Source organism: Mus caroli, chromosome 12 (genome assembly GCF_900094665.2).
Source record: "Mus caroli chromosome 12, CAROLI_EIJ_v1.1, whole genome shotgun sequence".
NCBI classification, from domain to species: domain Eukaryota; kingdom Metazoa; phylum Chordata; class Mammalia; order Rodentia; family Muridae; genus Mus; species Mus caroli.
This window is the reverse complement of record NC_034581.1, coordinates 72,654,162-72,662,730: the sequence shown is the minus strand read 5'-3', so window position 1 is coordinate 72,662,730 and position 8,569 is coordinate 72,654,162. Positions and strand designations below refer to the sequence as shown.

Sequence of the window (8,569 nt, the reverse complement as noted above, 5' to 3'; positions counted from 1 at the left end):
TTCCATTTCTCCACCGCTTACTTGCTCCTCTTAAAGGTGCTGGGGTCTCTGAGTGTCTAGGGTTCTTTCAAGAGTGGTCTCAGGAGAGCTCTGACCTGATTATGCATTATGGCTCTGGACAGGGATCATCTTGAGCATAATCCAACCCCCGGCCCTTAGAGCTCCCCACAGATTGTCTCAGGCTAGCTCCCTGCCCAGGCCCCATGGCACCTGTCTGGTGGTCATCTCAGACTTTCTTCTCTTCTGGCCTGCCCAAGTGGCTTCATGAAAGGCTTTCCCTCACCAGGGGTCCTCAGTCTCAGGCAGTTCTTCTGACCTCCAGCTTGTTCCTGGTCCTGGGAGCAGCAGGGGCCTGCACAGTCCCTGTCTGATGGTTGTCTCAGGCTTGCTTTTTCTAGGGACTATTAGGCTACAAATCATCTAGATGTTCATAGGTCAGAACACATAGCCTCTCTCCTCTCTGCCATCTGCTGACGCACATGTGACAGAGCAGCCAAACTTGTAATACTTCTAGGGGCAGGATTGTTTTGGTATTTTGTCTTTTTTCTCCCCAATTTGTTTGTTTGTTTTTTCTATTTATTTTTGCCCTGTATTTTTTGAGAGAGAAAGAACTTGAAATTGGGTGGATAAGGAGGCAGGAAAGGAATATGATAATAATATATCGCATACAATTTTAATAAAAAATTAATCTTTTGAAAGATAAAATACCATTACCTGAAGTCTATGCCATCTTTAAATTTATTCCACCAAATTAATTAGTCCCTTGATTTTAAATTCAGCCTTACTGAAAGTTTCAGGTCACAGGCAAAATACAAATTATTTGCTAGAGCATAATATAATGAATTATAGTGCAGTTCACAACAGAGCCTTTATTTCCTCCTGGAACCTTCATTTCCAACCAGAACCTAACTGCATGCATTTCTTTCAGCCTCTTGTTATAGGAGTGTCTGCCATAGTTGTACATTAAGGTTCAGCTTACAGCATTCTAGAGTTTCTGTAGCCTGCCTTTTCAAGTGTTTCTAAATTCCTCCAAAACTGGTTCCAAACGCTTGGATATTCAAATCATAACCACATAGTCAGGGTTAGTCATGACAGTGACCACACTTCCCTGACACCAACGTTCTACATTAGTGGGATATATTATCTCTGTGACCAAAATACCTTATATAGTAAATTGGAGGAAGATTTATTTTGGCTTATGATTTCAGAGATTTCAGCCCATAATCCTGGCTCTGTTTATTCTGGGACAATGATGAGTCAGATTATTATAGTATTGTGGGCACATGGCAGGTACTATTCACCTAATGACAGACAGGAATCAGAGATGGGGATGGATACAGGATTTGAGGGAGCTGGCAAGATCCATCAAGGACCCACACCTAGTGATCTTTCTTTCAGCAAACTCCCACCTCTATCCCGAGCTTTTGTCCCCACCGGCAAGAACACGCTCAGGACAACCGGAATGTTGTCAGGTTGTTTTGGGTATTTTTAATTTTTTTTAATTTTTAAATTTTTTTGCAGAGCTCTCCCTGCCTCTGCTTCTCTGAGTGCAGGGATTAAAAGCATGCATCACACCATCTGGCATTGGACATGTTTTAATTTTAACAATGCTTATCAAAACTTTCATAAATAAATACCTGGCAGTATCCATGTAAACATATTCTTCATAATACATGCACTTTAAAAAAACTTTCTTTTTTTTCAGTGGATGAAGATACACATGGCATTGAAAGCATTTGTAAAATATATAAAGTGATGTTGCGTTTATATTCAAGTACAGAAATCAAATGGGACAATTTTTTGCCACTATTGCAGTTTTCCCTCTCCTTCAAACCTCTTAGCTTCTTTAAAAATGCATTTTGGTTTTTCTATGTACGGATGTTTTGCCTGAATCTGTATGTGCATCATGCCCTGCCTTGAGTGCGTGGAGGTCAGAAGAGGGCGTCGGATCCCGCAGAACCGAACTTACAGACAGTTGCAAGCCATCATGTGGGTGCTAGGAACTGAATCTGGATACATTGCATGATCAGCAAGTGTCCATAACCATTAGGCAATCTCTTCAGACTCTCCTTTAAAATTTTTGTGAACACTGCAGTATGTTCATTAAAACAATATGAACACTAATGTATCAAAATGAACACTAATGCATAGGTCTGTAGCCGGAGTACCTAGGTTCCAGTTCCCCTTTGCCATTTACAAGCTACCTGACCTGAGTAGCTCTGAAATTTAGTTTCTTCTATTATTATGATTTTGTATGATTTTGGTCCCCTTTTTTATCCAGAATGGCTGTGTGTGTGTATGTGTGTGTGTGTGTGTGTGTGTGAGTGATTTTTCAAGACAGGGTTTCTCTGTGTGTAGCATACCTGGACCTAAAAATGTAACTTTATTTGGAAATAGCATTTTACATATATACTTACAATGAGGTATATTAGATTAAGATCTATCCTAAATCAAATGGCAGACATCCTTATAAAAAAGAAAATGATGTTGGGTATGGTAGTACATACCTACAACACCAGCATTTGGAGGGCAGAAGCAGGAGGATCCGAATGAAAGCAGTCTGGGCTACAGTGTGATTCTATCTCAAAACAAAAAGAAACAAATAAACCTTAAAGAACAAAACCACAACAGAATGTACAGAAAGGGCCTCTAGATAAATGCTTTGCTCAAAAATGCAGTGAAGAGTCAAAACATTAAGTATCACCCTTGATATAGCTGCAGTTTCTGTGATAGGTAAAGACCATCATGCAAGAACTGTCCTGTAATTACAGAGAAGAGATATCACCATGGGAGAAAGGAGGAGAGGACACACAGAGGACAAGCAAAGGGCTAAGCGATTCAGGGAGTATGCAGTCACGTGACAAGGAATCACACTCCCCAAAATGACCAGCAGTCATATGACAAGGACTCACACTCCCAAGAGTGGCCTGAAGCTTGAAGAGCCTAGAACTTCAAATCAAAGCGAACCCTGCAGCCACTGCATCTTCTGACCCCCAGGTTTCACAACTGAGAAAGACCATATTCATGTCTAAAGCCAGAAAAATGCGTGTTTTGTTGCAGTAGCTTTAGGTGGCTGATCTGGTGGCATGTGTAGCTCATTTGTCTCCCTTTGTTGTCCACCCCTAATAGCCCTGCTTTCTCTTGTCACTGATATTAGAACATAAAGTTTGTTCACAATTTAGGGCTCTTTAAAGCCCAATCAGAACAGCTCATGCTGTTCCCATTACTTGAGTGGCTCATCACTGCATCTTTGCATGAATTCTTGTCATTCATATCTCAGTGAGTTAAGTCATGCTTACAGAGACCTTTGTTCAGCTACCTTCCTTCTAAAGCAGACTTCTAATGTTTATTACCTCACCCTGTTTTAGTTTATCCTTACAATTTGGTTTTTCTTATTCATTCATGTATTCATTCATGCATCAGTAGTTCCTCAAAACACATACACGTGCACACACATAGATATATACACATAGCATATTCATGTATTCACTAGTACCACACTGTATTGTGCAATGCAGTAGATACTGGCTACATGAGGTCATTTAAATATACATTTAAATTAATCAAACATTTAAAACACATATTTCTAATCCTAACAGTCATATTTCCAGTGCTGAGTTGCCATAGTAGCTAGTAGCAACCATAATCAACTACATAAGTGTAGAACATTCCCATCACTGAAAGAGGTTCTTTTTATAGTGATACTATAGAATATAAGCACAAAATTACTACAAATCCTTAATACCATGAATTTGTCTATGATTTAATAGATGTCAAATAAATATTTTTGAGTGAAGAATGAATAAGCTTTCAAAAGATGGTAGATGTTGATGTGAATGAGTTTTGTAATAATAGTCATCACTGCTCCATGAAAGCAAACATGGTTTCTAGGGAGAGGATTCTCTTACCTTGAATGATGGTTTCTTTGGCTTATAAATAAAAATTCCATTAGGAAACCACTAAGAAGTGGGAAGAGACCAGGTAGGGGGTGAGGGTTGAATATTATTTTCTGTGCAATGTAGCATTTGCTTTGGATGTCTAGAGAGACAGTGTTATCAATCTCACATCTTTAGTAATAATTTCTCTGTGCTTTGATTAATGTGGGTGTAAAATGTGTCTGATGTAGCAGCATGTGTCTGAAACACTCTGAGGTAAAAAAAAAATAAAAAAGCTATTTTAATTTAAAAAATAAGCTAAAAAGGAATGAGAGCACTTAATTAGTAAAATGCCATTTTACTGCAGTAGAGGAAAAATCATAGAAATGTATCTTTGCCATACATGCAGAACAGAGCCAGTACATTTAAAAACCATTAAATCTCTGTCCACATGCTCCCCATTCTGTCTTTAAACCATCACTATGAGGTTAAGAGCAACACTTGTGAGTGCCTGATACTGTACCTCACATAGGAAAAGGAAAGTCTGCTTTATTTCTCCCATTTCATTTCTGTAATTAATTAATTATTATGTATTTATGGAGGCCAGAGGTCAATTCCACTGTCATTCCTCAGGAACTCATTATGCCAGCCTGGCTGGCCAATGGGTACCAGGATCTGCCTCTCTCTGCCACCTTGGTGCTAGGATGACAAGTGTAAGCTACCCCAAATGGCAAATGGCTTTTTCTTTCTTTCTTTTTATTTTTGAAAGTTTTTAAGTTATTTCACAATTTTGACACACATACATGTGCACACACATATGCACTTTGATCATGTTCCTCTCCATTATCTTTTTATCCCCCTCTGTCAAGCCTCTTCTTGCTAAGAAGTGTCCCTCCTATTTTCCTGTTTTCTTTGTGTGTGTGTGTGTGTGTGTGTGTGTCCTACTGCATTTAATTAGGTTTGCTTGCATAAGCATGGGTGTGGGGGTCATAAACTTGGTCCAGGACAACTTACCAGTGGCCACTAAACTGAAGAATACAACTGCCCCTCTTCTAGCTACTATTAACTGCCTATAGCTCCTTGGGGGCAGGAGGAGGGAAGGTGATGGGGCTTCATGAACTTCTCCCTCATCCATGATGGAGTGTTGATGGGCCCAGGACAGGTCATGTACAGAGTACCACTGCTGCTGTTAGCTCTGGTTACAGCAGCTAGTGTTATGTTCAGGACCAACATCACACTGCATTTCTTTCTGTTCTCAGGCACGTCTATTCTTTCTGCAATGTTCCCTGAATCTTGAGAGGGGAGCTATAGATGTCCCATTTAGGACTGAGTAGTCAAGATTCACGTATTCTTAGTACTTTGACCAAATGTGAGACTCTGTATTGACTGATGTCCACTGCAAAAGAAGCCTCTATGGCCCAGAATGAGAGTAGCACTAATCTATGAGTATAAATACAAATATTTAGAGGGAAGATTGACTCCGTGCCCATTTAGCAAAACAACAGCAGTAGGTTCCCCTCTAGAGCCTACGACATTTTCCACTCGGGACATTTGACCATCTTTTCAGGGCCAAGGATAACTTTCTCCCTCTGTGAAGTGGGCCTGAAATCCAGTCAGAAAGCAGTTGGCTACTCACAAACAGTAGCAGTCAGCTACTATTGTACCCATGGGGATGTCTTGCCTGGCAGGTCAGTATTGAGGTCATAGCTGGGTAAGGGTGTTGATCACTTTCTCCCTCAGAAACCTGCATGACACCTTCTAACACTGACAGCTAGACCCAAGGAGGAAATCACTCTCTCACTCCAGCTCAATGTCTCTACATCTTGCAACCAGAGTATGTGATATCTCTAGCAATGGGTCTTTTGTGATTCAAATTGGCAACTAAGAGCAATGGCAATAGCCTGAATATGGTGGGAGGTGTCTCTGCGTCCACTCCCACCAAAATATCATAGGAAGGTATTTACTCTACACTGGGTGCTGGGATTCATACTCAACTTTTGTATGTGAGTGCTGGGGAGCTAATTTAGGATTTCATATTGTAGGAAGTACTTTACTGACTAAGCTATCTCTGCAGCCCCCATTCCTCTCTCTCTATAAAATCCTGTGTATATAAAAACCCAAGCAAGGAAGTTCATTGATTAACTAATAGAGAGTTATTATTAGCTATTTAATGGAAATTTACTACTTTAAGATTATCTTGACTAAAAAGCTAGAGACTAATAAGTAATCCAAAGATTAGTTCTAAATGGATGAATTTAAAGAATATTTAGTAACAGCTACCCATTTCCTATTATAAAGTCATTCACAAAGTATGGTTAGGATATTGTGAAAATGCAACAATCATAATTTGATCTGAAGTGGTTTGTTCCATACCCTGTTGCATTACTATAGTGTTTCCAAATAAAACTATTTTTAGGCTTAGTAATATTACTAATATTTCTATATGTGACTGAAATAGAAGAAACACAAGAAACTAAAGTAGGAATTTTTGCTATAAAAATAGAAAAGTGTGTGTGGGTGAATTTTGAAAATCAAGAAAACAGAACATTGAAAAGATTTGGAAAGTTTGGTCTAGACTCCCAAGGATCTTTCTTCTCCTCTAACCTTCAGTACAGTAGCACACCTCACCCTTGCTGTGTTGTTTGCAGTGTCCAGAAGGCCATTCCTGATTGACAAAGCTACTGTTATATTGGTAAAGTTCCCCATCCACTGAATTTCTGGTGAGTGATAAGAAACATGAAGGTTCCATCTAGAGACTGCCATATCCAGGGATCCATCCCATAATTAGCCTCCAAACGATGACGATGACACCATTGAATACACCAGCAAGTGTTTGCTGAAAGGACCCTGATATAGCTGTCTCTTGTGAGACGATGCCGGGGCCTAGCAAACACAGAAGTGGATGCTCACAGTCAGCTATTGGATGGATCACAGGGCTCCCAATGGAGGAGCTAGAGAAAGTACCCAAGGAGCTAAAGGGATCTGCAACCCTATAGGTGCAACAACATTATGAACTAACCAGTACCCCGGAGCTCTTGACTCTAGCTGCATAGGTATCAAAAGATGGCCTAGTAGGCCATCACTGGAAAGAGAGGCCCATTGGACACGCAAACTTTATATGCCCCAGTACAGGGGAACACCAGGGCCAAAAAGTGGGAATGGGTGGGTAGGGGAATGGGGGGGAGGGTATGGGGGACTTTTGGGATATCATTGGAAATGTAATTGAGGAAAATACATAATAAAAAATATTTTAAAAAAAGAAACATGAAGGTTATACCAATGATTCTTGGATCTTAAGAGATAGTGTTTTGGTCAAAGTGACTCAGTTTAGGTCCACCAATGTAGGGAAGAAGGGAGTCTGTGGCCATAGGCAAAGCTAAAAGTGAAAAAAAAAATCCTGGTTGGGAATTCTTCTGTGCAATCCATTTCCAAAAAGTATATCTGCTCCATTACAGTCAACACACAGGGAACTCATATTTTCTCTGGCTTTGTCTGTTTCTCTCCCTTAACTAGGAGACTGTTAAGCACGTCTTTCTCTTGTTTGCATATTAAATGGGGTTCTGGTAACAGGGGAGTTAGAGTGGAGGCATTCAGAGAGGGGGACATGGAGGAGGAAGGGGAAAAGATAGATGTTTCTACAGTGTATACTGATGGGAGTCTGCTCATATTCTAGAGGCAGCTGTAAAACTAACCCCATGTCTTGATGTGACCGCATGTTTTTCCTACTAGATTTGACAAGAGGCTGATCCCTGAGCAGAGCCCACAGCCATGGAGAGCTCACTTATCTCTGCCTTTTTCTTGATATTTTACTTCTCTCTTTCTCTTTATCTTCACAGCTTTCTTTAGCAGATGCATAGAGTGGCAAGTCACTTCAGCAACTCTCATCTTGATTGTTTCTATCTTTGACCTTGAGCTTATCCCAGGAAAAGCTATAAGTACCCACAGGATTCCTGGCCCTGTTTCATCTCTGCCAGGCTCTCACTGTGCCGGGAAACTGAAGGAAGGAGATAGAGATGGATTAATGGTATTACTTTGCTGACTCGGATTTAACTTAACCACGGACCAAAACACAAGTAGGAAGATGGTGAAGAAACAAAGGTGGGACAAATAAACAATAGCTCTGCTTTTTAAAAAATATCCTTTCATGGGCAAACAGAATTAGCAGTTTATATTGAATGGCCCAACTGTCACCACAAGTCCAATAAATCAAAGAAGAGATCTAAACATCTCTAAGTAGTATATTATTGCATAAATGATAATAGTAATTAATAGCTGTGATGTGGATGTTGTAGAAATTGGAAGTATTACATGAGAAGAGTCAATATGCTGATGATCCAGGTTCTACTCCCTGAGATCTTAGTCATTTTGCCATTACTAGAACTATTATCCTTTTGACCTCCTTTATCACAATGGCTTTCTACTCAGAGTACCTCAAACTCTTCCTATTCCAAATATTTCCTATCTTCTTAAATACTTTCTCCTAGACTGACATACGGGCAAAGTTGTTACCGGGCTTCCCAAGACAACCACTAGCCTCCCACCATCTGTCCATAAGGCATCTCGTCCAGGAAAAACATCTGCCCATAAATACTCTGTGCTCACTTGCGATGCTCATTGTCTTCTTTAGGTATCCTCCCTCTCCTCCATAAGGTGCTGCTATCTGCTCAGCTTTACTGTAACTCCACATCTAGGCC

At 40.2% G+C, this 8,569-nt stretch overlaps 1 pseudogene; it reads right to left on the bottom strand.

Annotated features, from left to right (window-relative positions):
* Positions 1-400: 400 nt before the first annotated feature.
* Positions 401-521, bottom strand: LOC115032877 (annotated as a pseudogene).
* Positions 522-8,569: the final 8,048 nt, after the last annotated feature.